The sequence below is a fragment of the Ranitomeya variabilis genome, chromosome 4 (assembly GCF_051348905.1).
Source record: "Ranitomeya variabilis isolate aRanVar5 chromosome 4, aRanVar5.hap1, whole genome shotgun sequence".
Taxonomy (NCBI): domain Eukaryota; kingdom Metazoa; phylum Chordata; class Amphibia; order Anura; family Dendrobatidae; genus Ranitomeya; species Ranitomeya variabilis.
The window spans coordinates 484,229,041-484,248,174 of NC_135235.1; the positions used below are offsets into that span (position 1 = coordinate 484,229,041).

Genomic DNA, 19,134 nt, shown 5'->3' on the forward strand with positions numbered 1-19,134 from the left:
GGGGGAGCTAAGGGTGCTATGTATTAGGCCACTCCTCACAATCTGGTAAAACTGGGGGTTAGATAGGAAATTAGAGAGAAGCTGACTGGGTTGGAACCAGGCAACATCCTGTGGCAGAGGGTGTTGCAGGGGAAGATTCAGGGGGGTCCCTGTCAGGGGTGGGATCCTGACAGAGGCCTAGCGAACAGGAAGAATGTTACGGGACCGCGCCTGCACTTCATCGCAGCGGTACCCCAAGAAAGGACAAGAAGCGAGGTTTATTGTGCTGAGTGAGAAACGAGATCACGCAACAAGGAGAAACACCAGTAGGAGTCGTGCTGTAGGACGAGGCAACATCCTACTGAGGCGCGTAGCCGGTGGCCGGAAACGCCGAGGAAGTATTGAGCTCCAGGCCTTACTTCAAACCTACGGCAGGACAGTCAGTTATAGGCGGGCTGTCGCACTCAAATCACCTAAGAAGACATAGGGGGCAACATTTGGAGAGGGGCGACACTAGGGTCCCGGAAGAGCTCCGAGCCTACCCGTCATACGGGTGCGTCCTAGCCATATCATCTGGGGTGACGAAGAAGAACATCATAATCGAGTTGTGAGGGAACTTCAGAAACAGACACAACAGTTGTGGGGACTCTCCCGTAAGCACAGCAGGGAAGGACCACAACACACAAGCGCTAGAAGGTAAGCACAGATTTCCACCTGCAAAGGGAACTCTGGAGGTGCCATCGGACCGGCTGGACTCAGGTAGCCCGGTTAACTGTATTCCGGATTGAGGATCCTGAAGCCTTCAGTAAAGAGGTAAAGAGACTGCAACCTGGTGTCCTCGTTATTCACCGCGACCTGCACCACACCACAACATCATCACATTCTCAACTTTCACTGGATGCCCCTCAGCAGGGTCACGGACCGGGCCTAGCCACCGTGACATCCCCAGAATCGAGACACAGAGGCCCGGTACCGGGTGCCCCTCGGCCCTGCGGCAGTGGGGGCGCTCCACAACCGCATTGCAGTAATGGATGTGCGGGGGCTCTGGACTTTCAGAAAATGATGGCGGAACCCCCGCACTACGAGCACTGCTGAACCTGCCACACCAGTCTGGGATGGGAGTCATATCGCCAGACCACCGAACAACCCCTGTGACCACGCTCCACCAGCGCTGATGATTCTCCCCTGTAAGCTGAATTCGGATTGTAAGACGGACACCCATTTGACACATTAATTTTTTTTCCCTATTTTCCTTCTGAAAATTTGGGGTGCATTTTATAGTTCAAAAAATACGGAACATACTCCACTCCCCTTGTTCCCAGCTGCTCCAGTCTCTACTGTGCGTCTACTCAGTAGCTCCACTACCCGACACAGTGTGGCAAACGATTTGCAGCATGCCACTGCCTGGGGGCCTCTGTGGGAAATGGGAGCCTAGGCAAATACCTAATTTGCCTGCCACTAATGCCAACCCTGCAGGACTCATTCACATATCATTATTTGTAAGCCAAAACCAGGAGTGGAACTTTCAGAGAAAAACTGTAATTGAAAGATTGACACCCGTTCTGTGTTTTGGAGACACTCCTGGTTTTGGCTTACAAATACTGATCAAAAATACTGAAAATACTGATGCGTGATGTGAAAGAGGCCTTATATGATGTGAGAGAAATCTAGTAAATCAAGGTGTGAACATGAATGTGACTCCATGTTGTGCTATCAAGATCCATTTTATGTTCAAACGAGAAGCTTTAGTTTGGAATTATAATGACATTTTTTTGGTGCTATTTGAGTAATCAACATCTGACTTTAGCAAAACCACAAAAAGGGAACAAGTAAAGTTCTAAAGAACTAAGCGCCTTGTTGATGTGTTTCTCTGAGAAAAAAACATAATGTCAAATACGGTATATGACACCTAAGGATTGGTATAAATATATCAGTGCAGTGTATAAGGCTTTATTCACACATCAGTATTTGTGAGCCAAAATCAGGAGTGTCTCCAAAACACAGAACAGGTGTCATTGTTTCAATGATAGTTTTTCTCTGTAAGCTCCACTCCAGGTTTTGGCTGGAAGTACCCACTTCTGGAGCTGCCCTTCCATCTAATAGTGGCCATCGCAGGGTACTACACATTTGCCTCCTACTGATTTGAATAGGAGGAGGAGGATGTGCAGTGCCCTGCCTTGGCCACTACCAGAGGACTAACAGTTCCACAAGTGAGTACCTTCGACCGGCAGTAGCTGCCGCCAACACCGATCACAGCTGATTGGTGGGGGTACTGTGTGTCGGACCCTGGCCGATCAGATATTGATGAGCTATCCTAAGGATATGTCAATCAATCAAAACCTAGTGGACAACCTCTTTAAGACACAACTCCTGCAAGTCTGTGAACATGTCTCTTAAGAGCATACTGTATTTTTTTGCACTGTAAGATGCACTTTTTTCCCAAAAAATTGGGAGTAAAATGGAGTGGGTGCATCTTATAGTCGGAATACAGGCTTACCGGGGGTTGCAGCATGGAAGCCGGCGGCAGCAGATGTGTGGCAATGCTGTGGGCCTGGTGTTGGCGGAGAGCAGAGCGTAGTGCACCATTGGTGTCCTATCAACCATTTTCCTAAGGCCATGGGCTGCCAGAGGTGACGTGTGCGCAGGTTGGGATCTCGGCCCAGCCGAAATCTCGATTTGCTCACGCGCTGCCTCCAGCATCCATTTTACTGAGGCTTTGGACTTCAGGAAAATTGCAGCTGGAGGTGGCATGTGCTCAGATTGAGATCTAACTCTGCGCAGACGCTGACTCCGGCAGCCCACAACTTCAGGAAAATGGCCACAGGGAAAACAATAATGCAGTCTGCTCAACGCCAACATCGGGCCCGCAACATCACCACACTTCTGCCGCCTTCAGCTCCCTGAGGAACGGACTCTGCTCTGCCTCACCGCCAACATCTTGCCTCCAGCACGCTGGGATTAGCCCTCCTCCCACAGCATTGCCCAACTTCTGTTGTTGTCGACTTCCTAAGGAAGGAACCATGTCCCCTGTGGTCACGCTCCACCATCGCCGGCCCCCAGGTGAGATACGTTAAATTGAGACTATAAGACGAACCCCCATCTTATAAAAAGCTTCTTTTTTTTTCCGGTGCGTCTGATACTCAGAAAAATACAGTACTTTATGTAAAATAGCTCCTGCCTGTATGAGAACTGATGTAGAAAAAAAAAACCTGTAATTTGAGGGTGTTTAGCTTCATTTTTCCTTTTCACAGCATGCTTTGTGTCTGGCTTTTTTAGATTTATTTTACTATTGTCAGTGTTTGAATATTTCTAAAGGGCCTAAAATTTAGCAAAGGTAGAATCTGCTGGGTTACTAGAGTTACATTTTCTCTGCAACATTTTAGTTAAGTCTGTTATTTTTATATATAAAAGATGATACCAACCAAGGTGTGTGGCGAGTCGAAAGTGGAAGTTTCCAAGATGAATATTTGATTAATTTTTGATGTTGCAGATGTTGTGCACTAGTGACCTAAATTAGGCTAGATGCATTTTTTCATTGTCTCTTTAGTGCCTCTTTTTACATCCATTTTTATTGTGTTTTATTCATGCTGTGGTTTTTGTCTCCTTTTTGGTATGTCATATTTTAAATCAAACTTCTTTTGCTTTGGATACTACCTGGTGTTTTGGCTTTGTCAAAAACTTTTATTGATTAAAATCAGGTGTAGATTATATGGGATTTTAGAGGGGTTTTTTTTTATTTTTTTTCCCCCCATACATGCTGATTATCCTCTTCTCATTCAAGTCTACAGGGAAGAGGCACTGCATGGCCATTTACACTGCAGTAAAAAATAAAAAACACAGTGGACATGAGATTTATAAAAAAGTCAAAGTTTTATGGAAATGTATTACTGCGAAAACATGCAGCATAAAAAACCCACACCAAATACTCGTCGTGAGAACTTAAAATAATCCTATTAAATAATCGCACTAATGAAGAAAAACAAAACTATGAAAACTCTACTGAACAAACATGTCCTTAAGCCTCTTAGGGTATGTGCACCGGTCATCTCAATAAAGATGGCGGAGCTGCTCAGGTTGTCCAACTGAAGCCACTTTAGGAAAACGCCAGCAGTCTTTTTTCTGAAGCAGCTTTTCTAGTTGCTTTGCCATCGCTTTTTTAACGGCGGCTCCACCGATGGCATTTTTTCCCTATATTTTCAACTATGAGTGGGCAGCTTCCAAACCAAGCTACTCAAATAATGAACATGTTTCTTCTTTCAGCTGCTTCCGAATTCTGAAAAGATTAAAAGACAATGTTGTTTTTACATTGCTGCGCATTATGCTCAATATCTGTGCTGCTTTTTCTGGTGGATTCCAAGTGGGATCCCCTTGAAAAAGACATTGTGTGCACATAGACTTATGATAAGGGTTTTCTGAAGTAGTTTTGAAGCCACAACCAGGTGCGGATCACAAAGAGAGAGTATAAGGCCGGGGTCACACTTGCGTGTGCAATGCAAGAAACTCGCGCATCAATACCCGACACTGCCGCCGTCACTCAGGACTGGAGTGTGCGGCTGCATGTACAGTATTTCTATGTAGCTGAACACTTCATTCTTGAGTTGCCGGGTATTGAGGCGAGTTTCTCGCATTACACTCGCAAGTGTGACCCCGGCCTAAAGAGTATGTTCACACAACCTGATTGTGCTAAGTTGTTGTTTTTTTTCTGTGATTTTATAAAATTGTACTAAAAAGACATTTTTTCCTACTGTTTTTAAAGATCACAGCAAAAATTAAATGGATTTACTGTGATTTCAGAAAATTGCTCTCCCAAAAAATCTAGTGTACTTGTATTATGTGACCTCAGATTTTTCTGATGCAGTTTTTTTGTTTTTTTTTTTAAGTCAAAGCCAGAAATGGATGCTAGATGGAAAATACCTGTTAAAAATAAGAGCAGGTGGGAAATCTCATGACGCCTGGCAGCTTTTATATATCGCTCTTAGGCCAGAGTCCACCAGAGAAAGATGCACCAAATTCATAAAGAATTGTGCATTTTTAACTGGATGAAATTCGGATGTATTTTCACACACTCATCTTAACTTAGACAAAGGGTAGGGTCCCACTGTGCAGCTGTCATGTGCCACCTGAACCTTGTTTCCCCAAACTTGTGTGCTTGTTGGCTCAGCAGCCATTGATTGGCTGCCGTGGTTAGGTAACAGTTTTTGTCAAATGATGACTGTCAGAGGCAACATGTAGATCGGTGGAACAGTACCAGTCTGAGATTAAGGCCGGCGTCACACTAGCGAGTTTTACGGACGTATGAGCGCAGAAAATACATCCAGAAAATACGCATGGCACACGGCCCAATGATTCTCTATGGGGCAGCTCCTATCTGACGTATATTATGCATCTGTAATAGCCCAAACCATAACCCTAACCCTAACTTTAGCCCCAACCCTAACCCTAATGGGAAAATGGAAATAAATACATTTTTTTTATTTTATTATTTTTCCCTAACTAAGGGGGTGATAAAGGGGGGTTTGATTTACTATTTATAGCGGGTTTTTATAGCGGGTTTTTATGTTTGGCAGCTGTCACACGCTGAAAGACGCTTTTTATTGCAAAAAATAGTTTTTGCATCACCACGTTTTGAGAGCTATAATTTTTCCATATTTTGGTCCGCAGAGTCATGTGAGGTCTTTTTTTTTTTTGCAGGACGAACTGACGTTTTTATTGGTACCATTTTCGGGCACATGACTTTTTTTGATCGCTTTTTATTACGATTTTTGGGAGGCAGAATGAACAAAAACCAGCAATTCATGAATTTATTTTTTGGGGGACGTTTATACCGTTCCGCGTGTGGTAAAATTGATGAAGCAGTTTTATTCTTCGGGTCAGTACGATTACAGCAATGCCTCATTTATATATTTTTTTTATGTTTTGGTGACTTTATAGAATAAAAACTATTTTATATAAAAAAAAATAATTGTTTTTGCATCGCTTTATTCTGAGAGCTATAACTTTATTTTTTCGGTGATGACAATGTATTGCAGCTCATTTTTTGCGGGATAAGATGACGTTTTCAGCGGTACCATGTTTATTTATATCTGTCTTTTTGATCACGTGTTATTCCACTTTTTGTTCGGCATAATGATAAAGCATTGTTTTTTTGCCTTGTTTTTAATTTTTTTATGGTGTTCACTGAAGGGGTTAACTAGTGGGACAGTTTTATAGGTTGGGTTGTTACTGACGTGGCGATACTAAATATGTGTGCTTTTATTATTTTTTTTCTATTAACATAAGAACTGTATTTATTACAACAATATTTTTTTCTTCATTTAGGAATTTAAAAAAAAATAATAAAAAATATATATATATATATATATATATATATATATATATATATATATATATATATATATATATATATATATATATATTAATTAGATGGTGGCCCGATTCTAACGCATCAGTTATTCTTGAATATGTATGCATAGTGTATAGCACAGCCCACGCAGTACATTGCGCACCCCACGCAGTACATTGCGCAGCCCACGTTGTATAGTCACGTAGTATATTGCTCAGCCACGTAGTATATTGCCCAGCCCATGTAGTATATTGCCCAGCCCATGTAGTATATTGCCCAGCCCACGTAGTATATAGCAATGTGGGCATCATATCCCTGTTAAAAAAAAGAAATAAAATAAAAAATAGTTATATACTCACCTTCCGGAGCCCCCGGATCCAAGCGAAGTGGTTACCAACGCTGCTCGTGCGCTCCGGTCTCAAGAGTGCATTGCGGTGTCACGAGATGATGACGTAGCGGTCTCGCAAGACCGCTACGTCATCATCTCGCGAGATCGCAGCATGGACCGGTTACCGGAGCGTCGCGAGTGGGAAAGACCTGTTGTCGATCCGGGGGCCGACGGAAGGTGAGTATATAACGATTTTTTATTTTTTTAATTCTTTTTAACATTAGATCGTTTTACTATTCATGCTGCATAGGCAGCATGAATAGTAAAAAGTAGGTCACACAGGGTTAATAGCAGCGGTAACGGAGTGCATTACACCGCGGCATAGCGCGGTCCGTTACCGCTGCCATTAACCCTGTGTGAGGGCAGACTGGAGGGGAGTACGGAGCGGGCACTGACTGCGGGGAGGAAGGAGCGGCCATTTTTCCGCTGGATTATGCCCGTCGCTGATTGGTCGTGGCTGTTTTGCCATGACAAATCAGCGACTTGGATTCCATGACAGACAGAGGCCGCGACCAATGAATATCCGTGACAGAAAGAAAGACAGACAAACGGACGTGACCCTTAGACAATTATATAGTAGATATAATATATATATATATATATATATATATATATATATATATATATATATATATATATATATATATATATATATTACTTTTTAACATTGTCCCATGGACATCACTGTATAAAGTCAGATCGCTGATCTGACACTTTGCAGAGCACTGTGTCAGATCAGCCATCTGACAGGCAGTGTAGGAGGCTTCTCAGCACCTGCTCTCAGGGAGGAGACCCTCGGAACAATCACATCGCGTTGTTCTGAGGGTCTCAGGGAAGCATGCAGGGAGCAACCTCCCTGCGCAATGCTTCTCTATGCCACCGTAATGCTGCGATCTTGTTTGATTGTAGTGTTCAGGGGGTTAAAGTGCCTGGCGCTTAGTACCGGGTATCAGCTGTGATAATCAGCTGATACCCGGCTGCAATCAGCCGCGCTCCCCCCGTGAGCGTGGCTGATCGCATGTGACGTACTCTTCCGTCCATGGGAATTAGGGCAAAGGCCACATGGATGGAATAGTACGTCGCATGGCAGAAAGGGGTTAAAACAGCATGGCAATTTTTTTATTTGATTTTTGAGCACAGATTTTTCAGCCAAAATAATCCACATCAAAAAACTGCTTGTACATATGGTTTACTGAAATAACCTCCCCTGAAAAATGGCTAAAAAACTGCTTGAAAGATTCTTAATTTCTATTGGAAAAACAGCTAGTTCATACTCTCAGATGTTTGATCATTTTTCAAATGCTACAGAAGATGCCTGGTGACTTCCTTTTGTCTTTTTGGGTCCCCTAGACTTCTATATTTAGTTTGTGGCATCTTCCACGCACTAGAAGCCAGAAGCATAACGGTCACAACTAGAGATGAGCAAATATTTAAATGTTCGGTTCGGATTCCGATCACTGAATTTGCAATATTCACCGAATATTGCTGAACGCCATTCAAGTCAATGGGAGACAAAAACAAATGCATGCACAACACCTTCTAACAGCCCCAAAAGCTGCCAAAACACATCAAATGAGAGACAGACACCAGGAAAGTGGCCTCAATTCACCCACAGTAAAAATTGTAGCATGGCACGGCAGCAATCGGCCATGCATGAGGTATCGTGGTCTGGGCCAGTATTTACAGCTTTCAATTGAACGTCAAAGTAAGATGAGGTGGATGAGCGATCAGTATAGGCCTGCTGTGCTAGGAGCCCTAATACCACATGCAACAGCTCAACCTGCTTTCATGCTCAGCAAAACTCCGGTGGCACAAATATCTGTTTCGTAAACTACTATTGTCAGAAAAATATAAGGATAGTAACACGGGTAGTTGACTCCAAGGAAGTGAAGGCCTGATGGTCTCGGAGGCCTACTGCTAACACGCAGCACGCATGAAGGAGGCCCAACCAGGAGTCTACACATTTTCAACAATTAGTGGCGGACACCAACAAAGTGGCATCAATTGCAATACAGCAGATCTAGTAGAGCGGGGACCGACACCTCTTCCACTACAGCCAACCCAGCACATGTGGACTGTAACGGGCAAGGTGGTGGAACCACTGTGCCGTATCCCTCTGAAAGCCTGGAGGGGTGTAACTAGGTGGCCTATCAAATCCCAACTCTGATAAGTGGCAGCAAGCGAAAACTGCGACCCAAGGAGGGACAAGGAGGTGACATCAGGTGCTACTCCATGGCTGACCTACAGAAGGTGACAGCTGACTCCCTGCAGCGGGTGTGCTGCTATGGCCTGAAGGAGGGATGAAGAATTCAGGCAGGCACTGTAGGGACTCTGGAACTACAGCTACAGATGAGACTGGCTTAGGAACAGAAAAGCAGTGGCAGGTGCGGACTGGACCGGCTGATGGACAGAAGAGCACTGATGGGTACAAGCAGACAGGCACTGACAGGTAAGAGAAGTTGGGTACAGGGTAGACAAGCAGATGGTTGGACGTGGGGAACCTGACAGCTAGCAAGCATGCAAGGAAAACTAACAACGTAGCTCAGGCACCTCCATATAGGAGGAGATGCCTTAAATAGAAGGTGTCGCTCAGCTATAAGCTGGGAATACCTTAGGTTGATGCAAGCGGTCCTTTTAAGAGCGAGGGAGCACATGCACGCCCTAAGCATAGTGCCGGTCCTACAACTGAACCTTGGGGGACACCGACACATAGGGAGCGAGATGAGGAGGTGGTGTGAGTGGGAGACACAATGTCCTGTCTGTTAGGTACGAGGAGATCCAACAAAGGGCCAAGTCAGTAATCTCATCAGATCAGAAAGTCTGTAGTAAGAGGGAATGGCCATTGTGTCAAAAGCAGATGCAAGGTCCAGGACAAGGAGGAGGACAAACTCGTGTCCCTTTCATTTGGTGGTTAGTAAGTCGTTGTTGACTTTAGTCAGGGCAGTTTCAGTGGAATGGTGCCGTCTGAAGCCAGATTGTAAGCGGTCAAAGTGGGAGCAAGAGGAGAGGTTGGAGGACAGTTCAAAATGGATGGGTTGTTCCAGTAATTTGGAGGCATAGGGGAGAAATGACATGGGGTGATAGCTAGACACAGAAGATGGGTGAAGGGTGGGCTTTTTGAGGTTCGGTGTGATTGAGGTATGTTTCAATAAGGAGAGAACACGTGAGTTGTTAGTGACAGGTTGAAGAGGTGGGTTAGGCTTGGGATGAAGACTGCGGTAAGCTTTGGAATGAGGTGAGACTTTATTGTATCAAGTTGACAGGTGGTGATGCAAAGTCTTCAGCTGAGATGAGAAGAGAGGGAGGGGGAGCTGGTGGATGCAGGAAAGAATTGAAAGTACTGAATAGCTGTTTAGGGTTGTGTGACAAGTATGATATGAGGGATGAGAAGTTGGTTTGTTTTGCTGCAGTAAGCAATTGTGCAGCATTTTTGCTACGTCTGTTACTGGACGGGATACTCCACTCCCTTTCTTTGGCAGCCGTACAGTGGTACGCTTTGTAGATGAGGGCCAGAAAGAACATGTGCTCCAGTAGATGGCAAGCGCTGCATCAAGTGGCGTCTGCTCCTCGTCCTCCACCTTAACATCACACACAGTACAGTCCTCAGTGGTGGCACTCCAATTACCCTCATTTTCCCCCACATCACAACTCTCCAACCACCCAACTGACTATTAGGATCCACAGATGGCTGAGTCTGCAGATCTGTTCACACATTGTATGCCATGGGCATTGGAAGTGTACTCCAAAGCTTTGCAGACTCAAGAGGAGGAAATCATCTGCGTCGGTGGCAAAAAATTTTCTCAGTTTGATCCATGGCCGGACGAAGTTGGGTCTGAGCATAATTTAAAAAAAACATCTGTGAATCTTTTTAAAAACGACATAGTGGAGAAAAAAAATTAAATAATTTTAGTACTGCATGCATTAACTGGCACATGCACGATCAACATGCGTTAATCTGGGAATGTCACTGTGCTAAAATGCATCCCATCAACCGCATCTTCTGATTCTTCGTCCTCTCTCACCATGGCAAATGTTGTCAGTGTCACACAGGTCTCCGGCCGCAGAACCTCCACTTGTTTACCCTCTACAGTGGGGGTGACCGAGAGCCTGTCAGCTAATACGGAAGTGGATATGCCGGCTGTTTTTGACTGATCTTAGATACCAAGCACACCCCATCTTTCTCAATTCACTGTTACATCTCCGCCTGCACATCTCTCACAGTCCAGCAGCTTGTCGTGTTCACCCTACTCCACCCTGTGTCAGCACAGCAGCAAACTCTCATTTGTGCAGTTGTGCTCACGTAAAAGATTCTTTCCTCCTACACATGGCAAAGCTATCAGTTTGAACTTCACCATCTTCAATCTACTAATAATAACAACCTTTATTTATATATCGCAAACATATTCCACATAGCTTTACAAGTCAGCAGTTCATACTGCTGACTTTGATTAGGGAATGTGAAATGCCGCCCTAAACAGATAGACATTTTTAGGTGCTCCCTAAAAACACAAGTTGTGGTTATACTCCTAATTTCATGAGAGACAAAGGGAAAGAGGTGATTCATCTAGGTAGGAGATTGAACTGTGCCGGACAAAGTCCAGACCAAGGGTGTTACCATCTTTGTGTGCCTCAGAGTTGGGATGCAGTTGGGGAGGTGGGGCTGTTGAAGTCTCCCAGGAAAAGGGTTGGCCATTCTGTGGACCATTCTGGGTGGGTGAGCCTGGGGCTGGTATATGACTGCTATTCTGAGGGAGAGAGGATGGAACACCCTGATGGTGTGAACTTCAAAAGAAGAATTGCGTCCAATCGGTCTGTATTTATTTCCTTAGTTAAAAACCGGATTGCTTGTGGCAGCGAGCAGTGTAGGGTTATTGTGGAGTTAGCAGTGACCGTTCGGCATAGATACACATATTCCATGTGTTCTAATTTGGAGGTGCATAAGCCGTACACTCACTATTACTTTTCTGAGACCTAATTATTGTGAACAGCCTGCAGCCTCCTCGGATTATCATCGCCCAATCGTGTCATTGTGTGGACAATATAGGGGCCAGCTGACAGCTATTTGCTAAAAAGATCACAGCGCTTGTTTCTGCATGACTCACGGCCTGTGATCTGTTATTATTGCATGGCCACTCGGTGTCGGACTGGGATGCCAAGGGCCCACCAGTAACATTGATTTATAGGGGGGCCCACTTTTCACCTGAATAAAAATATTACACTGCCGTCATTAACAAATTTACCTATATCTCTAGATAATAAACTGGGTCATTTAGGTAAGAACTATTCTATGGCTGCAGTGTTATAAGTATAATTAATTTAACAAACCGTGCAGCTCATTATTAGAGTTGGGGTACGACAAGGAAGCGTTTCGCTCTCTCCGCTTTTGCTGTATAATCGATCACATTTAAGCTGAATATTGGCATTATATACATTACATCAGGCACTCACTATGGTGATTTATCTTTGCAGATTTCTATAATTATCTGTATTTTCTTCTGATCTTACAAATTGGTCACTATATGTAGCCTAGTTCTTGCCAAGGACTTTGGACCTTTAGGGCTTCTGCACCTACACTGGTGCTATATTTCTGGCACTACTGGTGTGCTGTCTGGAGGGAAACACTGGAAAAAAAAAATTACAGCACCCTTACTTCCCATCCCTTATGTTTATCTTTGGGCTTGCACAAGATCATTCTTCCTGCAGACCATTCATTCATCATGTTGCTATTTCTCAAAATACAACTGGGGCCGTTAAAAGCGTTTATCTTTCATATTAGTTTCTAGTGGCTCATATAGATCATTTGCACCCATCCTTCTGGAGGGTGGAGGTAGGAGCTAACTTTTAAAGGGAACCTGTCACCCCGTTTTTTCCGTATGAGATAAAAATACTGTTAAATAGGGCCTGAGATGTGCATTACAATAGTGTATTTTGTGGACCCCGATTCCCCACCTATGCTGCCGAAATACGTTACCAAAGTAGCCATTTTTGCCTGTCAATCAGGCTGGTCTGGTCAGATGGGCGTGGTGTCTTTCCCCAGATCTTGCTTATTTTTCAGTTGGTGGTGTAGTATGTTGTGAATTCCGCTCTTGGGCTCCCTCCGGTGGTTGTAAGTAGCACTTTTGTGAATTCTGCTCTTGGGCTCCCTCCTGTGGTTTTGAGTGGTATAGCTGCTTCTTGGATTTAGCATCAGCAGCTGCTTCCACTGATCGTCTTTCTGGCTCGGCTATTTTAGTCTGGCCTTATCCCTCAATCAATGCCAGTTGTCAATTGTTCCTGCTTGGAGTCATTGCTCTTTTGGATTTCCCTGACACTCTGTCCAGTTCAGCAAAGATAAGTCCTTGCTTGTCCTTTTGCAGTCCACTTGTTGTGGACTTTATTGTTCAGCACATTCTATGTTTTGCTCATTTGTCCAGCGTATCAGTATGCATCTATTCAGCTAAGCTGGAAGCTCTGGGCTGCAGATTTTGCCCTCCACACCTTTAGTCAGGTGTGGAGATTTTTGCATATCTCTGCGGTGGACTTTTTCTAGTTTTTATTACTGAACGCACAGTGTTCTTTCCTGTACTATCTATCTAGCTAGAAGTGGCCTCCTTTGCTAAATCTTGTTTCATACTACGTATGTCATTTCCTTCTCCTCTCACAGTCATTATTTGTGGGGGGCTGTCCTATCCTTTGGGGATTTTCTCTGAGGCAAGATAGCTTTCCTATTTCTACCTTTAGGGGTAGCTAGTTCTCCGGCTGTGACGAGGTGTCCAGGGAGTGACAGGAACATCCCACGGCTACTGCTAGTGTTGTGTTAAGATCAGGAACTGCGGTCTGTATAGTTACCACCTGCTCAGAGCTAGTCGCATGTCGCTCCTAAATTACCAGTCCATAACAGTAGTGGTTTGCACATGCCCAAGTCCAGAATCCACTGCACAGGGGAGGGAAAAGAGCGCGATCTGCGCTATTCCCCTGGTGATCGGGTTGGGTCGGCCATCTTCCTGTGGCCGCGCATGCACAGATGGAGCGCTCTGCTGCCCGGGGCTTCAGGAAAATGGCCGCGGGATGCCGCTCGTGCGCAGATGGAGATCGCGGCGGCCATTTTCCTGAAGCAGAGTTCGCATCTCTGCTTCAGGAAAATGGCCACCGCGATCTCCATCTGCACACGCGCGGCATCCCGCGGCCATTTTCCTGAAGCCCCGGGCAGCAGAGCGCTCCATCTGCGCACGCGCGGCCACAGGAAGATGGCCGCCCCCACCGATCACCAGGGGAATAGCGCAGATCGCGCTCTTTTCCCTCCCCTGTGCAGTGGATTCTGGACTTGGGCATGCGCAAACCACTACGCCACCAACGGAAAAATAAGCAAGATCTGGGGGAAGACACCACGCCCATCTGACCAGACCAGCCTGATTGACAGGCGAAAACGGCTACTTTGGTAACGTATTTCGGCAGCATAGGTGGGGAATCGGGGTCCACAAAATACACTATTGTAACGCACAGCTCAGGCTCTATTTAACAGTATTTTTATCTCATACGGAAAAAACGGGGTGATAGGTTCCCTTTAACCTCTTTGTGATACTGCCCCGTCATGGGTCAACAAAGGACTTTTGTGTGATGTCTGAAGGAACTACCTGGAAATTGAATTGCCAGTAGGTCGAATTCCATTTTTCATGAAAACAGATGGCATTTAAGCCATTAAAAAGGTTTTCCACTTTCAAAAAAAAAAAAATGTTACTAAAAAAAACCTTGAATAATGCTTGAATAATGGATTGAAAAATATATTTACAGGGGTAGGTGCTTCTTAATTTCACATAAAAGCAACTTGCTATTCATTATTTGCCTTTGTGTCTTAAGATCTATTTAATATAATGTCTTAAGATCTATATAATGTCACCCGCCATGGCATTACATGACGGGCTAGTCTTCTATCATACATTTATTTTACTATTCTGTCTGGTTTTCAAGCTAAAATTCCCAATTTGGGAGTTCGTGTCTGCTATTGAGTTCACTGTGTGAAACCATGGCACCAAAACGATTTAGTGCTGAGTGAGTCAGAGTGGAAAGGAAGATAAATTACGTATATTGAATTGTACACACAGATGACATACTCGCAGGCAAAATATAGCATTTATTATATTGGTTTTGTATTTTGTTAGCAGGTCTGTAACATGCACTGATCAGATTGTTACAGGTCTTTACATTTTGGTAGTCATTTCATGTACATTGTGGCAAGCAACACATATTGCTAGCTATGGTTTCCATCTATAAATACGCTGCATAAATACAATATTCATTTATATATTTTTATTTTAGGAGAGGGTGGTGCCACGCTCTAGTGTCGGGAAGGCAGGTTCTTCAATGAAGTAGTAATATGTCTTTTATAAGAGATTTTCCACATTGACCTTCATTTGGAGTCTACAAAATTTGTCCAGTTTGTGTACATCTGTACTCTGTAATACAGTCAGGGGTATTTCATATATGTATTGTAATGTAAATCTATGAACTGGCAGGACCATTCTCAATACCTGTGTAGGGTGAGGAGTTTAGTGCACATGCCCCGAACTTCTAGATCGATGCCCCATTTTCTCTGGCAAGAGCCACTTTGAATTGTATAGGTGTCAACATGACACCAATACAATGGGATCCTGTGGTACAGCAGGAAGTCAGAGGCTCCCTGCACCACCACTTTCTGTCCTGTACACTCCAGGCTGCAGTAGGTTATGGCCTACATGGATCATTCTCTTGTAGAAGAGGATTTAAGCTGGCCATATACATTAGATGGCTATTTGGCCAAATGGGGAATCAGTCAATGGTTTGGCTGACAGCCATTTCAGCTGACTTTCCCACACATAGTAGTGCTCGTTCGATCGAGCGTGCCTGTGTTCTCGGAGAAAGCTGCCAACTGATATGTCAGCCGGCGTCCTATCTCCGAGCGAACAATGTGTTTGGGAATGTCCGATTCTGGACTGCCAGTCAACTTCTCCCCAGGCGACCAGTTGACCAGTGCCCCTATACACATTACACTGTACGCTGAACCTCTCCGTCAGAAGTGCATCAGTAAAATGCTGGCTGTCAGTCAGTGCTGGGAAGTGGTTATAGCCACATCTCATAGGTTATGCAGTACACAATCAAAAAAAGCATGACTGCAACCATTTAATAATAAAAGCCTGCTGAAAAAAAAACAGTACAGGAAGAAAGAAAAGGGGCAGGGCAGCTGAAAACCCCGAAGGATGGTACAATGCAAATGACAATGTAATAAAATAAAATATAATATATACAAACATATGTGTGATGAACCCACACCTCGCCACCCAGGCCTGACATGCACCAATGTGACATTCCACTCCCCCTGGGGACATGTGTGGGCTGCATTATACTGTATCGAGGACTATGGGGAATACATTATACTATATGAAGAACTATGTGGTGCATTATACTATGGGAAGTGAATTGTATTACATGGATGACTATGGCGGTGCATTATACTATATGGAGGACTATGAGGAGTGTATTATACTATATGGAGGACTGAGGAGTGTATTATACTATATGGAGGACTATGAGCAGTGTATTATACTATATGGAGGACTATGAGCAGTGTATTATACTATATGGAGGACTATGAGCAGTGTATTATACTATATGGAGGACTGAGGAGTGTATTATACTATATGGAGGACTGAGGAGTGCATTATACTATATGGAGGACTGAGGTGCACATTATAATATATGGAAGACTATGGGGTGTATTATACTAAACAAGCAAAATGCTGTCTATTCATCGAGTGATTGGATTGTTTATGTGGGAACAGAAATCCTTCTTCTCAGCAGCACATCACCGGTGTAAACTGTAGATGTGCTACTGATAACATGATACTGTATGGGGACAGATTGATCTAATTGTGATAGTGCAGCGCCCCAGAGTCCTGGTCGTTGCAGTAATGTTATTCTCCCACCAGGGGGAGTGATATTACATCTGATGGCAATAAAGGGGATCTTCCTACCAGGTATCACAAACCATACACCACACTTCACACTCCAGTCCACCAGGGGGAGCCTTCCTCCTATCTACTAGGGCACGCCTCACAATAGGGTAAAACTGGTGGACTGGTTAGAAAGTTAGAGAGAAGCTGACTGGGCTTTGCCCAGGCAACACCTGTGAGGCAGACAGGGGGAAAGGAGGAACATCGGAGCTGCAGACAGAGGGCCCCTGACAAGGGTGGGATCCTGTCAGAGGTCTAGCGAGACAGAAAGGCACGGAGCTGCGCCTGCCCCATGTGCGGTAGCATCCTAAGAAAGGACACGAAGAGAATTGTATTGTAAAGGGTGAGAAACGAAGTCATAGCACAAGGAGAAAACACCAGAAGGAGTTCTGCCCTGTAATAGGCTGCCTCCTTCTGAGGCGCGTAGCCGGTGGCCGGAACACCGAGGGAACAACCGTCTCCAAGCTTTGCTCCAGAGATCAGCAGGACAGTCAATTCCAAGTTGGCTGCCCGACCTTAATACCTAGGAGACATGGTGGCAACTTGTGGGGGTCGGGGCATCTCTAGGGTCCCTGTAAAACCTCAGGCCATCAGTCATATGGGTTTGTCCTATCCATACCATCTGGGGGACAGAGAGGAAGACATAACATCTAGAACATCTACAACAGTTGTGAGGACCTTACCGAGAAGCTCAGCAGGGAGGTACTACAACACACAGGCGCTAAGAGGAAGGCTACTGATTTCCACCTGGATATGGGGACTCTGGATTTGTCTTCAGACTGGCTGGACTCTGCCTACCCTGTGGTCTGTACCCTGGACTGTGGATGCTGAAGCCTCCAGTAAAGGTAAAGAGACTGCAACCTTGTGTCCTCGTTATTCACTGCGCATCATCCACCATCACCATCTACACTTCTGGGAAGCCCTGGGGATAGACTTTACCTGTGGGAAGGTATACCATCTAGCTGCCATTACATCACCCCAGTGGACCCCTAAGCGGCGTCGGTCACCCTAACCGAATACCACAGGTGGCATCACGAACATTATCCCTTTAAAGACCTTTCCTCATCTACCAAACGGACGTTCCCTTAGGGCCACGGACCGGGTCAGCCACCGTGACATCCCCTGAACTGAAGGACCCGGTGCCGAGTACCCCATTGCCCTAATGTGGGGGCGATCCAATTTTTCTGTTCCATTCATTCTTTCTCAGTTGGTATAAAGAGGCCGGGAAACAAGCGAATGACTTCAGTATTATCGATCACACTCGTTTAGTGGCCTGAGATCAGCGCATGTAAATACAACAGAAATGCTTCGCAGGGAGACCAGGTAAGGATGATGTGTCGAACAGAAATCAGTCACAGGAGCGCTGAAGGAAACTCAGACAACATATGTAGTTTACCACAACGCGTTTCGACGGGAAACACTGTCTTCCTACCTGAAGAAGAAACTACATATGTTGTCTGAGTTTCCTTCAGCGATCCTGTGACTGATTTCTGTTCGACACACGCTCTTATCCTCCCTTGGAGGTATTCAGCTGGAGCTGCGGTGGTGCTCAACAACTCCACTTTGTCTCCCCTTCCCTGGGTCGACTCCTCTGTGCTCCCCTGTGACTGCTTTCACTTACTTTTATTCTTCAGGTAAGGATGATGACAGTTGTAGTTAGCACCCGGCGCCTGGGAATAGCGCTAACTCTACTACTTTTCCCAGCTGCCAAAGCATTTAATTCTGGTATGTTTAATTATTTTTAGGGTTGTCAGCTGCGTAATGTCAGCTGCTATTAATCCCTGGTGTAAGTAATGGAGAGGTGTCTATAAGACACCCCCACTACTAACCCAGACCAGGCGAGACCCAGCGACTTTGAAGAGTGGTGACAGTAGTTACAATACCGCTCTTCACAGTCGCTGAGCTCAGCGCAACACCTAGAATATTTGAAGAGCGGTGACATTACTGATGTCGCCGCTCTTCAGAGTCACCGGGTCTCGTGATGCGCAGCGGAACCAAAAGTGGCTGTTAGCAAAGTTTATGGAGCATCAGAATGAGGTTTCATAGCCTTTGGTTGTCTCAATCACTTCATTATCTACGAGATCCAGTTATGTAGGTAAAGTAACGGCTTTTCTTGGTACTGCAACTAAAAGGAATAAATAGGACTGAGCTGTAATGCTGGATACAGCTGTAATTACATGTTATATAGTTGTGTTACACTCCCCTCCCTTCTTGTAACCTACAAGTGTACAAAGATATTATACAGTCACCGTGTGACAAGTAAGCCTGTGTAACTTCAAATGCCAGGGCTGAATTTTAGTCCCAGTCGGGCCCTGCCGTGAAGCACCAAGCAGCTGTACTCAGAATGAACAGTAATCCTGTGCTCAGGGCCGGCGTCAGCACCCGGCGTACCCGGGCAAGTGCCAGGGTCCTGCCGAGACAGGGGGGGCCCATTCAGGGAAGGTTTTAGGGGCAGGCAG

The 19,134-nt window shown here is 45.0% G+C and overlaps 1 protein-coding gene across 2 annotated transcripts in view; it reads left to right on the top strand.

Moving 5' to 3' along the window:
* The first annotated feature begins 2,107 nt into the window (after window positions 1-2,107).
* LOC143765345 (CMP-N-acetylneuraminate-beta-galactosamide-alpha-2,3-sialyltransferase 2-like) overlaps window positions 2,108-19,134 on the top strand; it is a 110,408-nt gene continuing 93,381 nt past the window's right edge. The window contains exon 1 of one of the 2 annotated variants that reach the window (XM_077251911.1): window positions 2,108-2,189. The gene's annotated coding sequence lies outside the window, so the exon portion shown is untranslated. Of the gene's footprint in view, window positions 2,190-2,713; window positions 3,040-19,134 lie in introns of those variants that run through there. The other variant, XM_077251910.1, reaches the window with a different exon arrangement.